Genomic DNA, 14,687 nt, shown 5'->3' with positions numbered 1-14,687 from the left:
TCTCTCTCTCTCTCTCTCTCTCTCTCTCTCTCTCTCTCTCTCTCTTTGAGTTTGTCCAGTTGTTCAAAAATACATTTGTATTTGTTTTTCTTTGCACAGTAATATTTTACTGTTCTCATAATTTATTGCTACCTTTGTGTTAAATAAAGTTTGTAAAATGTCACTTTCTTGTTATCAAGTGCCTTTTCATTTCCATGATAAAGCTCATACGGTAAGGTTTGAAGTGCTGGTTAGATGTTAAAACATTTCACTCAAACTATATCGCTAAGTATATACTACAATATTACAATGTAAAAAGACACATTCCACATTGTAATAATATTCACAATGCTCTGAGGAAGTATGTATCCATTATACATCACTAAGCTCAGTATTTAAACCAGGTTGAAAGTGCACAGGTTAAAATAAGCAGAGTGTAGGTAATTTGTTTAACAACCTGATAACAGTCACTTATGAAATTACATTTTATATTTATTATTACAGACCCAAAAAAAAAAAAAAAAAAAAAAAAAAAAAAAAAATTGTTGCATTATGTTTCTATATTCACTGACTCAAGTGTCAGCTTTATGAAGATAATTTGGTTAACAAGGACAAATGAGCAGAAATCATTTTATTTCAGGCATATCATTTATGCTCTCTCTGTACAAATTGGGGGTGATAACAGAATAAAAGAAAACCAAAGCATGATTCAGAAGTAATAATTTTTATTTACAAAAAGAAAGTGTTACGCAGCAAAAACAATGTACAACACATACAGCATTAAAAAAAGCATTTTTTGTTGTTTTTCCCTTAAACAAAAAAAAAAAAAAAGTTTCTGGTCTGTAACCAGTGATACTGCAGTTTACTACATTGTAGTCAAAAACGTCATTAGACCTGTACGTGCATCTAGACCCTCGGCCTCTACAGTGGATGGCAGTGCCCCGTCAGGCTGGTTGAATGTACCCGTAACCCATTCTTCTCTGTACTCATCACATTTCACAGAGGTTATGCAGAACACAACATGCTATCACCAAGGATTTGATCGTTTTAGCAAAGACCTCCATCTGCCCTTTAGTCTGCCGAAACCATTATCAACCACCACTCTGGCTCTGCTTGTTTTCTGGTTGTACACAAGTTGTTGGGGTGTCAGTCGTCCGTTGTCTGTGAAAGGTTTCATCGGCCAGCTCTTCAAAGGATAGGCTGCATCACCAAGGACATAGTACCCCTCATCATGTCCACAAATATTCTTTGTTACATCAGGTAGTAACAAACCCCTATCCACTAGGTCCCACAATCCTGACAAACGCAACACTCTGGCATCATGCAGGCTCCCTGGCGCTCCTAAAAAAACATTCCCCCTTCCATCCACAAAAGCCTGTGATCCAATGCCAGCCCTTTCGGTTGAAGTACTCTGTGTGCTACTCCTCTGGTCCAAGAATGGGGATGTGTGATCCATCAATTGCACCAACACACTGTGGCAAACCCCATCTGTGCTCAAAATACGCCGCCATTTCTTTTAACTTTTCACTGTTTGGTAACTGGATAACTTCTTGCATGAGTACCTTATCTCAACAGATGAGCAGAAATCGTGAACACAGTGACACACAGTAACTCCGACTCCAAATAAATGAGAGATGCTTCTATATTCTGAGTTGGTCGCAAGTTTCCACAGTGCAATGGCGATTCTTTTTTGAATGGGTACACAATGTCGGTAGTTTGTGTCATGTCTCTCCAGTTGGGGTTGCAATCGACGACAGAGGTACAGAAAAGTATCCTTAGACATCCGGAAATGCTGTCCCACCATCCCGTTGTTCTATTGTGTATCCAAACCGATCAAGAAACACGACGCATTTGATAGTAATCGCATATCTAAAACACACAAAAGTGGCAAAAAAATAAGTTAGATAATAACATTATTCACAACTCTGGTTTATTTTGATGGATTCATTTCTTACCAATCTTGTTCTTTCTGACCGATGGTACGCATTTGTCCCAGCCATCTCACGGTCAATGTCCGCAATAGCTGATAACATACGTTGGTCAACAACACGGTCAACAATAGCTGATAACATACGTTGTCTAACTTTATATCAAGCATTACGAGCTTTCTGAATATGCTTTTGTATCAGTGCTGGTCTCTTTTCTGCCGTTTTGTTAATTACCTCGTTAGTAAACCAATACATCACAAACAAAAGCAGCACAGCTTGAATCTCCTCCATACTTGTTATTAACGTGTTGCTCAAAAATGATTACTGTCCGTGCAGACTGGGAGTGTGCAGTTCTACGTCACCAGACTAATTTGCATAATCTTCCCGGTACTTTAGGCCGTGGTGTAAATTTAGAAAGCAACCGGTCTGGGGCAAAAAAAAGTTCCTGGGAAAAAAGTTCCTGGGACAAATTGTTACGGGTAATTTCAGTGGAAACACGGCTTATGTAAACAACACTGAAAGTCCTGGTTTCGTTCTGCTTGTCTATTCACTACAAACTAAAATGATGCGTAAGATCGCAATAGTATTTCAGGCAGTCATAATAATACAGTCTGCTGGACTGGCTTGCACCTTACTTTTCAACAGCCGCCCCCAAATTTGCAGTTATTGGGGATTCTTTTCCTCATCATCTGAGATAGCAGGGAGGCAGATCAGATGGGTGACAGGTCTGACAAAGGTCCGGACGGTCATTCATTTTAACTTCTGCTGTACGCATCAGCTCCTGTAAACACCTTGCTTATCCGTCCAATTGGCCATAGTGCTCTGGGTATATGAGCACCACTGTGTTTGGTTGGAGGGGATATGTGTCTGTTTGCGTTTGTTTTCTCCCGGATTTGCAAGAACTGTGACCAGAATCTGTCAGCAAGTACTTAAAAGGCCCTCCAGCACCGCCGACTGAGTAGATTGGAATCATGGTAAATGGTTTGTGGCAATGATGGATCTAGCCACCCCATCAAAAGAAGATTGGGGTAATTGGGTCTGGGTCAGCCACATCAGTTGAGACGTAACCTAGGGGCTTGGAATTCAGGATTCCATCGATTTTAATGAGGATGGTGTTGAGCATTTCCTCAGTCACAGTTTGGGCATGTAGGGTGGCATTCATGGCTGTCTTTATGGAACTGTCCCTTTCCCAGGTACCTCCAAAGTGCGGTGCATTAGGGGGGTTGAAGATGAACTAGATCTGGTGTTCAGCCAGGTGAGTTTACTTTGCAATGAAGGGTTTTTTCGTTTCACCTCCTTTTAAATTATTCCCTTGGTCGGAGTAATTCAGCAGGCTTGCCCCTGTGAGAAATGAACCTCCTCAGGGCTATTAGAAAGGAGTCTTTCAGAACCAGTGTGCTTTGTCAAAATGCCAAATGAGCATCCTGGGTGCTTTGGATCCAGCAAAATTGGATGAACCATTTCTGGTTCCAGCTGGATACATCTATGTGGTCTTCCACCAACACAAATGATGTGCACTTCTTTATCATGGTTCTGGTTTACCAGCAGAAAGGCACTGGGTCTCTTCTGGGAAACTCTCTCTTTGAGCATCTCTTAGGATCTCCAATTCTGCTTTCTGATGTGTTTCAGCTGTAGGCCCATTTTAATCAGATGGAGTTGCCTTGTGCGGATACTCTGCAGTGGCCTTCATTAGGTCTGCAAAACATTCAAACTCTTTGGGGTCAGGAGGGGAGGGGCAGGTGTCTGTGACAGTGTTGAGGCAAGAAATAGGCTTTTGTAGGTCTTCTGAATCCTCTTTTCTGGGAACCGTTGGGCTATTTGGCCAATGTTTAGGTGAGAGCCACAGAAAGGAAGGTTCTTCGGTCCATTGATTTTCACCTTCCAGCTCCAGTAGGGTCTTTCCCCTTGCGATGTCATCAGCTGGGTTGTTTAAGGAGTCAACATAATGTCAGTCTCTGTTTTTAGTCAGCTCCCAGATCTCAGCAACTCATGTCCCTATGAATACCTTGAAGTGGTAGGAACCAGACTGGAGCCAGTTAAGAACAGTCGTTGAGTCTGTCCACAGGATAACTCGGGCGATGTTCACTGTTAGTTCCCTTTGCAAAACTTGGGCATGTTGAGTGCCAGTGAGAGCGGCACATAGCTCCAGCCTGGGCATTGAAAGTTGTTTCTTGGGAGCTACTCGCAATTGGGCAGTAATGAATGCCAACTCAACTTGGCCGTGTAGATCCTCAGCACACAGATATCTGACACACCCGTAGGCCCGCTCTGAAGCTTCACAGAAGAAGTGGACTTTGTTGGTGCAGCTGGGGTGGTCTAGTTTAAGGCTTACATAACAGCGAGGCAAGCTAAGTTTTTCCAGATGTTGGAGTTCTCCCATTCTTTCCAAGCTTCAAGGATATCACAAGGGGACAGTGGGTCATCCCATTCTCTCTTATTATTTCACTACAGCTGAGCAAGATTCTTGGCCCTTGTTGTGAAAGGGGTGATGAACCTAAGTGGGTCATACTGGCTGGCCAGCACCCTGTAAAGCAAGCCCTACAACCATGAGGGATATCTCATGGTTGTAGGGCTTGCTTCCAACAAATGGGACTTATATGTCAGTGTGTCTGATCCACACCTCCAGCGTAGTCCCAGAGCAGTTTCCTGCGTGTCCATTTGACTTTGGTTGAGGCACTGGTCAATATCTTGCAACAGTATTTATGGGGGAAGGTTTCTTATGACGTCTGGGACATTACTTGTCCATTGCCTTAATTCAAAGCCTCCACTAGCCAATAGCTGGCTCTCAACTTGCTGACTGATGCTTTGGCTGCTTCAGGGGAAGAGCAGCTCTGGAGCCAATAGTCCACATTGCAGTGTCTTTTGACAGCATCACGCACATCATCTCCTTCTTGACTGTCATCAGTGATGTGCCTCTGAAGTGCATATGTTGCACAGCATGGGGAGCAAGTTGTCCCAAATGGCAGGACTTGCCATTCGTACACACTAGGAGGGTTGTCTCTCGGCATATCACGCCACAGGAACCGTAAGAGTGGTTTGTCCCCATTCATACCTTTAATGTCACTGCTGACAGCTGTGGAATGTTCTCTGAATCGCAGCAGGATGCCTAGCAGGGAAGAGCTCAAATTGGAACCAGACAGGAGCAGTTTCAATTTGTTTCCTTGATGGGTAAAGGAACAGTTGAACACAATTCTGTTTTTCTCATTGCGAATCACCATATGGTGTGGGATGGACAGGAGGAGTCCTTTGGCAGCGTGAATTAACATCATCTTGTCTGAAGTCCCTGTCTGATGGAGCACGAGCCGTCTTCATCCACAGTAATCCCCACTCAAAGTCCTGGTTTCCTTCTGCCTGTCGCTTCACTACAAACTAAAATGACTTCCGCGTAAGAACATAATGGTATTTCAGGCAGTCATATAATAATACAGTCTTTTAGCACCCTCTGTTGGACTGGCTTGCACCTTCCTTTTCAACAAGAAAACTCATACGCTGTAGCTAGCTGCTGGTTTGTGTTGTGTACATGTCGAGAAGATGCGGTTTTCTGCTCTGCAAAAGCAAATTCTTTCACTTCCAAAGGATGAGGATGTGAAGAGTCAGTGGTTAAAATTACCACAGCGATACAACAGCAGTATAACCTTTTGACGATTGCTTCTCAAATGGGATTTACAAAATGCTTATCCATTAAAGATGGGCAGTACCCACTTAATTTGGACCAACATGCTCCTCAGAATCACAACCTGTAAGTATGATTAATTATTGATGTGTATCAAGGGCGTAGGTTTAGGGGGGGGACGCTATAGGTACTAGTCCCAATCAATATTTTGAGATGACAAATTTGTCCCCACCAATATTTAGCAAGCTCATTTGAACTGCTATTTTGATATTTGCGCTGCATTTGGATCTTTGCGCTGCTATTTGGATCGATTCCAACGGCCAGGACGACGACAGTACAAGATACGCCGTAATTTGATTGGCGGCGGGGTATCTGACAGGTAGGCTACACGCGCGGGCCGGGACTACTTTTTGTGCTTGCACTCACTGGCAGCGAGCGGGTGGTGTGTGCGTGTGTGTGCGCGTGACGACGCCGACGCAACATCTCATAATGTTCCTTAAACTGAGTAGTGTTTCACCGAGAAATGTCCTTCTCAAGTCGTCCTTGCGATGGAGGTTCGGGTTGAACGATTAGTTGATTGATATGGTAAAATCAATCATGCCATCGTTGCTGTCTTTAGAGTGTGTGCAATAGCTGAGCTTTAGGAAGCCTCCAGAGCTGAAGTTCAGTTATGGCAATGGGTGTTTTGTTTCCGTCGAAAATGTGGTGATGTGCAATGTATATTATGAGAAAGTTAAAGTGTTTTTTGACATTTGATGCATGTAAACCTGCTGTAGGAGACATCCAAAACAAAATTAGGAACCTTTAAAATAGCATAATAGAGGTGCTTTAAAGTTGACTGTGCAACCCCTACTTTTTACTAGGGCTGTCATAACTAACGCATTATATGATCGCACTCTCATTCATGCAAATTCTTTTAAACCATTCAAGCCACAAAAGAGAACTAAGTGCGGTACTGGCACGCATCTGTGAATCTGCTGTCTAACGACACACAGATGACTTGTGCACAGAGAACCTATAGGGGGGCTGGGGAAGGTAGGACGTGTTCCAGGTCCAGCTGTGTTTATTTACTGCCTGGCGCTAATACCAACACGGCACCTGAGCTAGCAGCCCAGAGTGTTCATGCTATGTTGAGCAAATATCCTGATACTCCAGTGTTTATTTTAGGGGATTTTAATAGCTGCAGGTGGGACAGTGTCCTCCCATCCTTTAAACAGTATGTAGATTCCCCCACAGGGAAACTGTGTTGGATTTGTGTTATGGGAGCATATAAACCAACATGACATCATGACTTTGCGTAAACATACACGCCACTTTCAAGTCAAGTGGCGTGTTATCTATACGCATTTTGAGCTATCCGCGTGTATGTCCACGCCGAAACGAACCGTCATCTTTTGCGTGTATGTCTACGCCGTTAAACGTCCGAGTGATTCCGCGTGTATGTGTACGCCGTTAAATGTCCGAGCGAAACGAAGCAAAATTAATATCTACATCTGTGGAGCAATATTTTTTTTCCTAGGATGGTAGGGGAAGACTCATAAATGGTATTAACCCCAGTGACGGGTAGGTTTAGGGACGGGGTTGGGGTAGGTCATATATTTATATATATACAGTAATGTAACGTTAAGTCAAGGCGTTGATAAACACGCTGAAAAGCGATTATGCGTGTTGATAGCACGCCAAAAATGGAAATACGAATTGGCGTGTCATACATACGCCGCTTCTCATTTCTTATTTGTGCATCCTCGTTTCCTTTCCTCGCTTCCTTTCCTCGTGTCTCAGCTCCACCCCCTGTAGGACGCGAGGGAAGGCTGCAAGGAAAGAAAATGAGGACAGAGGAATCGAATGAAAGTTTTTTTATACATTGGAATACTTGATCACTCGAGCGTCACTTCACAGCGTCATCAGCAGTGCTCAAAGGATCTGCCCTTATGTTGTTAAAGTTTGTTTATTTAAGAAATCCATAATAAATAATAATAAAGCAAGACCTTGTTATGTGAGTTGTGTGGTTTATGTAAACTACAAAAGTAAAGTATAAATTCAAATGATTGTGACAGATGTGAAGGGGGAGGAGAATTGATACGTGCGTCATGTTTAGTCGATAAAACTCTTCCGCAAAGGGTACACCTGTGTATCCTCGCTCATAGCTCCTCTGGAAGCCTCCTCGCTCCTCGATCCTCGCCTCCTCGCGGTGCAATTAGAGAATTGAGATGTCCTTCAAGATGGCTGAGCTCGATTGGTTTCCGGGTCATAGGATGGAGGACGGAGGAGCGAGGAGACGAGGAGGGATATTGAGAAGCACCCAATGATTATACCACTCGTGTGCATCCCCTATTAGGCTCCGCGGACCACAACATCACCTTGTTGCTTCCGCAATCTAGACAAATGCTGAAGAGGGAAAAACACCCACTCACAGCATCCCCCAGTGGTCAGAGGACGCAACTGCACAACTCCAGGGGTCATTTGCATGCACAGACTGGAGTTTTTTGATGGCGATCTAGATATAAAAACTGAGACAATAAGTGAAACATCAAGTTTTGTATGACAACCGCTATCCTAGTCAAAACTCCAGACGACGGATGACCCACCAACTAAACCTCAAACTCAAGAAGAAATATAACATGCATTTAATCGCAAACACGCACTGGAATCATTTCGAAAGCCAGCACTCCTCCACCTACTGACCCCGTCCCCAACTCGTTCACCTGAACAATTTTGATGTCAGGATCTCATCCTGCACACATGCCAAAAACTCTCCATGTCCCATCAATGGCCAGTCAGTTCAAATTGTCGACAGTTGCAGGTACTTTGCCATTATTTGGCATAATAAATTGATTATCACATCACAGCCATCCATAGACGCTGCCAACAAAGACTATTTGTCATATGTAAACTCAAGGTTCTTTCAGTCAAACCACACCTCCTGCTTCTCTTGTACCGTAGTGTCATTGAACCCATCCTCCTGTACTGTTCCATCTGCTTTTTCATGCTTTCTCTCACCAATCGAAACAAGCTCCTTAAAATCACTAACATTTTCTCAAAAATAATTGGTCTTCCCACTCCCAACATGTCGGCTCTCATTGACACTGCTACCATTCGTAGAGCGAACACCATAATACAAAACCCCAGCCACCCTCTCAACTCATGTTTCACCCTTCTTCCCTCAGGCCGCAGATACAGACAGCTACCCCCATAAGAAATATGTGTATTTATGTGTACAATATGTGTATTTTTTGCAGTATGTGCATATTATGCGTGCTGAATGTTGCTCCTGGTACAGTCTGTGAAAACAAATTTCTTCTATCGAGGACAATAAAGAATGAATCTGAATCTGTGAAAGCTGCTTCAGACTGCGCACGAGAACCGCATTGAGTTCTCTACTCTTTTGAACGGACAGAAACACACAAAAGTATGCCAAAATGCCAGTTTAGGTTGAAGCACAGTCTTAAAAGAGGTCCGAAAAAATGGGATGCATGTCAGACCTACATTATGAGCGGCAGGTCTTAAAGTGACAGCAGCCTAATAACTGTCAATAATGGTAATCAAAGAACAAAAGAAAAAGAGAAAATCACTCACTGCTCTAATTTAATAATTTATGCAGTGAAGAGTGAATGTTTGCAGTAGGACCCTGGATGGGACTGTGAAGGCCGCACCGCCATGGCCAGCCGAAGGGTCCTCTCCACCATGGCCGCCCGAGGGGTCTTCACCGCCGTGGCCGCCCGAAGGGTCTTCACCGCCGTGGCCGCCCGAGGGTTCTTCTCCGCCGTGGCCGCCCGAGGGGTCTTCTCCGCCGTGGCCGCCCGAGGGGTCTTCACCGCCGTGGCCGCCCGAGGGGTCTTCTCCGCCGTGGCCGCCCGAGGGGTCTTCACCGCCGTGGCCGCCCGAGGGGTCTTCACCGCCCTGGCCGCCCGAGGAGTCGTCTCCGCCCTGGCCGCCCGATGGACTGTCACCGCCCTGGCCGCCTGAACTGCCTTGCCCCCTGCACAGACTTGACCCTCCTTCCCTCCCCCAAGACCACCTCCGCTTCACCACCCTCCTGAACTATTTTATTTTGGGTTTTTTTGTTTTGTTTTTTTTGTACTAAGGGGCGTCGGGAGCCGCCCATAGGGGAGGGGCTATGTCACGGTGTGGGTTTTGTGTTTTGTTCCTTGTTCTTGTCTGTCATGTGATTCCCTGTTTGTCATGTTATCCTGCCATGTGTCTTGTTTCATGTTCAGCTGTTCCCCGTTTTGATTAGTCTCCCCATGTGTTTCTAATTAACCACGCCCCCTTGTTATCTTGTTTAGCTTGTTTGTCTGTGTATTTAAACCCCTGTGTTTCAGTTGTTGGCTGTCGGTTGTTGAAGTTGTTTGCTGTTCTTGTCCCTGTCCTGAGTTCCTTTGGATTACCTGTTTGTTTGATTAAAGTGCTTGCATTTGGATTCTCTCTCCGCTTCTTCCTTGCTGCATCATCACAGTTTTGTTATGTTTTCATTATTTTTATTAAAATATTTTTATTTCAGTTGTTAGTGTTAATAATTGTAGTACTTCAACTTATTTCAATTAGCTGCCAAGGCAACATTTCTAGTTTTAAGTTTAAGATTTTCATCTAATATTTATATTTTATTTCAGCATAACTTCAATCACTGAAAACTATTTTTTTAATAGTTTCAGTTTTAGTTAGTAACAACACTGCTGCTGATGACTGGAGCCTTCATTTCATGTGTGTGTACATGATTTGAAACATTTTTCTAATGTTTTTATTTTTATTTTGTATTTTTAAATGAAGTTTACATAAAAGTTTCTTACATTTTGACAGTCCAATTTAATAGAGACAATTGCAGGATGTTTTGTGTTACATTGCACATTTTGGCACATACACTTCATCATTTATAGTATTAGGCATATCAGTGTTGTAGGAGGAAGTTCACACAAGTTCAAAAGAGGCATGAAGGCGAGTTGATCTTTCATTGCTAATGCTTTAATTGTGGGCTGTGCCTTTAAGATAAGCTTTTGTTCATCGTGGTTCATGAGGTAAAATGTAGTAGAGCTGCATTCCATTTTATATAACAAGAAAAAGGTGACAAGAAAAATCATACTCACTAACAGTTGGAGAGCAGAGAAACGGGAACCGACAGGAGCTAAAATGTGTGTATTTTCATAAGCAGAAATCCGTATTGTGAGGTGAGTATACAATATGATTATAATTTTTGTATACATTTATGCAGTTTATATAACATACTGTAACAACATACATTTAAAAGTATCATGGCTCTTAAAACTCAGACAGACCTGTGTGTGTTCGGGGTAATAATGATTACCTATATACTATAATATGCATTTTTTTTTTTTTTTTTTACATATTTTTATACAATCAACGATACTTTAACACTGTTAAATTATGTCTTTCACATGTTCAACTAAGGTAAACATTAAAATATATTAGTTTTAGGTGTTGAAAACTATATATATATATATATATATTAGTGCTTATTATCGCGTTAACGCATTTATTAATTAATGCCGACAATTTTTTTATCGCGCGTTAACGCAGTTTTTAATTATTATTATTTTGAAAGTCCGTTGCTCGCTGGCTCTGAATACACATAGGGCTACAGTCAAACCATGATCACAGGAGGGGTGGGATGTTGGTCAGCCAGCAAATAACCCACACAAACAAGCATCGACTCGACAAGATACCTGTTGAGAAAAAAAAAGAAAAAGAAAACTGGACTCTTTTAACAAGCTAGATAAAAGGTAAAGCCCTGGCAGTGGCAAATAGCTTTGTTTAAATATTTGATTTGATTACATTAATGTTTAAGTTGAGATTTACAAGAAATATTTTATTGATACTGTGTAAAGGGAATAGCCTACTGCTGGTATAAAAGCACCTTATTTGTTTAAAGTTTTTGCAAACCACATGTTATTGCACTTTTGTAGCAGTACATTTAAATCAAAAGTGCGCAATACACTACTTTAGAATTCATTATTCAATTTTGCGCGTAACAATGCGATACATCATGCGATTAATCGCGATTTAATTTTTTAATCGTTGCCCAGCACTAATATATATATATATATATATATATATATATAATGAAACATAAATACATTTTCTAAACAATGTCTGATTTTACAAATGCTAAACCCAAAACTCATTTCATTGTGGGAACAAATCTGTGTCATGAAAACAACAATCAGTTCTCAAAGTCTTAATGTTATTTGTTGTCACGCAAAAAGCCTTTTTGTGAAAGGATTCTGTCTCTGGTTTCTCTTTCAGTGGTGATCTACATCCGTGTTTGTCTGCCAAGATCTGTTGTCGCAGGTTAAAGGATGTTTAAATGAAACCTGTATGCTAATCTAGACTAGACATGACTAGTCAGTCCAACAGTGAAATGAGTGGAGACGGAGGGCCTGAGGTTGAACTGGATGTTTTAAGGTTTGAGCTGTTTCATGTTTATTCACCTATTTATATATGCACTTGATTCAACACATCATAAAACATATCATTAAGTGCCAGCTCTGGATTTATTTTTAAAGCTTGAAAAAGCCAAATAAACCTGCTTCACCGGGACCAAGTCATGTGTCACTGGGAAACGAGCCTTCGTCTGGTCTGTTAACACTGAAGAAGAAAACCGCTCAACACCGGTGAGCTCATAGACCCCATCTCTGATACGCTTGTGGAAACTGACTCAAACAAGTAGTACAATTTTGTTTCCTTTAAAACATTTTTTCATTTTAGGTTGATTAATCGTGAGGACTCTGACTTCTCTTTGCTCAGCGGTTTGTCAATGAAAATTGAGAAATCGATGAGTTATCCTATCAACTTCAGTAGAGAACCAATCCGTACAGACCTGAAGTATGTTAGCAATGTGTTAAATAATTATAATTATCAACAAATATGAATAATGTTGCATAATTAAAGGAATACAGGAGTATAATTTCATTATATATCAATAATCATTCACTTGCCATCATGTCATCCCAAACCCATTCGAATTATTTTCTTCCGTAAAACACCAAATGAGACATTTTGAGGAATGTTTGCTCTGGTCAATACTACAAAAGTAGACAGGAAGTTGCCGACTCTGTATGTGATTAGATTGGCACCAATTTGTTTTGGTATGATTTCCACGCATGCACCTAACTCTCAGCAGTAGGACGTAAGCAGATCGCAAAGAAATGCACGAACGAGATCATATGAATTCATACAACAATTTAAAAAAATATGAATTGGCATGAAAGTGTTGAGCACCATAAATCTACCATAAATATCTTCAGAAGCCATAATGACTGTGAGAGGACAACACAATTTCATGGCAGTTCATTTTGGTAGTGCGTTTTGGCGAATTGGTAAGTAATTCGTACGAACTAATACGATCTCACTCACCTTAATCTCAATCTCACTTTAGTTCACCCAAAAATGAAAATTAGCCCATGATTTACTCACCCTGAAGTCATAGGTGTGTATGATATTCTTCCTTCTGACGAATACAATCAGAGTTATATTAATAAATGCCCTGGATCTTCCAAGCTTTATAATGAGAGTGAATGGCAAGTCAATGATGACTTGAGGGTGAGTAAATCATGGGCTAATTTTCATTTTTGGGTGAACTATCCCCTTAAACAACCTTTAATGTAATGGGGCTATAAAGCATATTCAGTGTAAGATTGTGCTTGTGTACACAATACTCAATGCTTACATGAAAAAATATGTTAATACTACATAAGATCAAGTCATTTCAGTAGCCTAATTAAAGCTGTTTATTTTACATGGAGTGGGCCGCCTCATGCATGGAGTCAGGCTTAGATCATTGTTGAGCTCAGTACTAATTACTCTATCATTGCAAACCCGGTTACGGGATGCTTTTGCTTCTGACCAAATCATTTCTTCATTATAGGCAGATTCATCGCACGGCCTCTGACTTCTCTTTGCCAAGCGGTTTATCAATGAAAAGTGGGCAGCCAATGGATGATCCTCACAACTTCAGCAGAGAACCAATACGCACAGAACTTAAGTATGTGTAAACAGACATCAGCAAATGTGGAATAAGTGGCCCAAACATTGTCAATCGTTTTTGCACGTGTAGCGACTGAAGGCTAATGGATAAAATGATAATGTGGTTGTTTTGCTTAATTATTCTCACGCTTAGTCCAAGGGAAGAAGAAGGTAGATGAGGAATAACAATATAAATGTTTTTTATTAATCCAAGAGATGAAACACCAGCGTAATGTGTGCAAAACACACAAACAAAACCAATGAGGGAGATGAGGTGAGGAACTTAAATACACAATGGTAATGAACATAATGACAAACAGCAGTGATGATTGATTAGTGTCCATGGAAACTGATGAGTGGCGGGACACTTGAACAACTGACACATGACAAACTAAAAGTCCATAAAAACTACACTAACGTGACAATGACCTTTAACTGACCTTTTTACTGGACCTGGCCTTGGGTATTTTAAGGTTTGAGTTGTTTTTTAATTTAATATATGCACTGCATTCATCCAACAGCCAACCTAAAGTGTTAGCACTGAACTACATTCATTCATTCATTCATTCATTCATTTTTGTAGTTTGAACAAACCAAACGAACATGCTGAACCGAGTCAAGTGTCTCTCGGGAATCAATCTTCCCCGTTAAAGGAAATCCCTGAACACAGGTGAGACCCAATAAACATGGGAATACTGCCTCAAACATGAATTATGTTATAAGATTTTGCCTCCATTAAATAATTTCTTCACTGTAGGCCGATTCATCAAACGCAGTCAATGGACGATCCTAACAACTTCAGAAGAGAACCAATACGCACAGAACTGAAGTATGTGTTAATGTGAAGCAATGTGTTAAACAATTATAAACTATTTAGTGTGTTTGTAAACACAAATTATTTTGGTGCATTTTAAAGCATATATTTATATTAGTCTTCAGAAAAGTGTGTCTGCTTCACTCACATGGCAAAAGAGAAGCGTTGTGCCTCAAGGTTTGACATCAGTTTAAAGGGATTGTTCACCCAAAATTAAAATTAGTTACACACCTTCTGTTGGTCGATAAGACTCTTATGCTCTATTATATAGTAAGTACAGTCTTGTGTAGAACAGACACATATTTAAGTTGTTTTTCACTGAAAAACCTTCACCAGAATTTCTAATGTGCAGGAAGCAATGGTATTGATTGGACTA

The 14,687-nt window shown here is 41.3% G+C and overlaps 2 long non-coding RNA genes across 2 annotated transcripts; both read left to right on the top strand.

Annotated features, from left to right (window-relative positions):
* Positions 1-10,624: 10,624 nt before the first annotated feature.
* On the top strand, positions 10,625-12,307 carry LOC130080376 (uncharacterized). Its single transcript, XR_008806672.1, has 4 exons — positions 10,625-10,682; positions 11,824-11,937; positions 12,039-12,146; positions 12,241-12,307. It is a non-coding gene; the product is annotated as an uncharacterized LOC130080376 (long non-coding RNA).
* Positions 12,308-13,304: 997 nt separating this feature from the next.
* Positions 13,305-14,358, top strand: LOC130080375 (uncharacterized). Its single transcript, XR_008806671.1, has 3 exons — positions 13,305-13,516; positions 14,081-14,167; positions 14,255-14,358. It is a non-coding gene; the product is annotated as an uncharacterized LOC130080375 (long non-coding RNA).
* The last annotated feature ends 329 nt before the right edge of the window (positions 14,359-14,687 follow it).

The sequence above is a fragment of the Rhinichthys klamathensis genome, unplaced genomic scaffold, assembly GCF_029890125.1.
Source record: "Rhinichthys klamathensis goyatoka isolate OS25496 unplaced genomic scaffold, OSU_Roscu_1.1 h1tg000033l_1, whole genome shotgun sequence".
Lineage (NCBI taxonomy): Eukaryota > Metazoa > Chordata > Actinopteri > Cypriniformes > Leuciscidae > Rhinichthys > Rhinichthys klamathensis.
The sequence above is the reverse complement of the archived record's forward strand: the minus strand, read 5'-3'. Positions and strand labels throughout refer to the sequence as shown.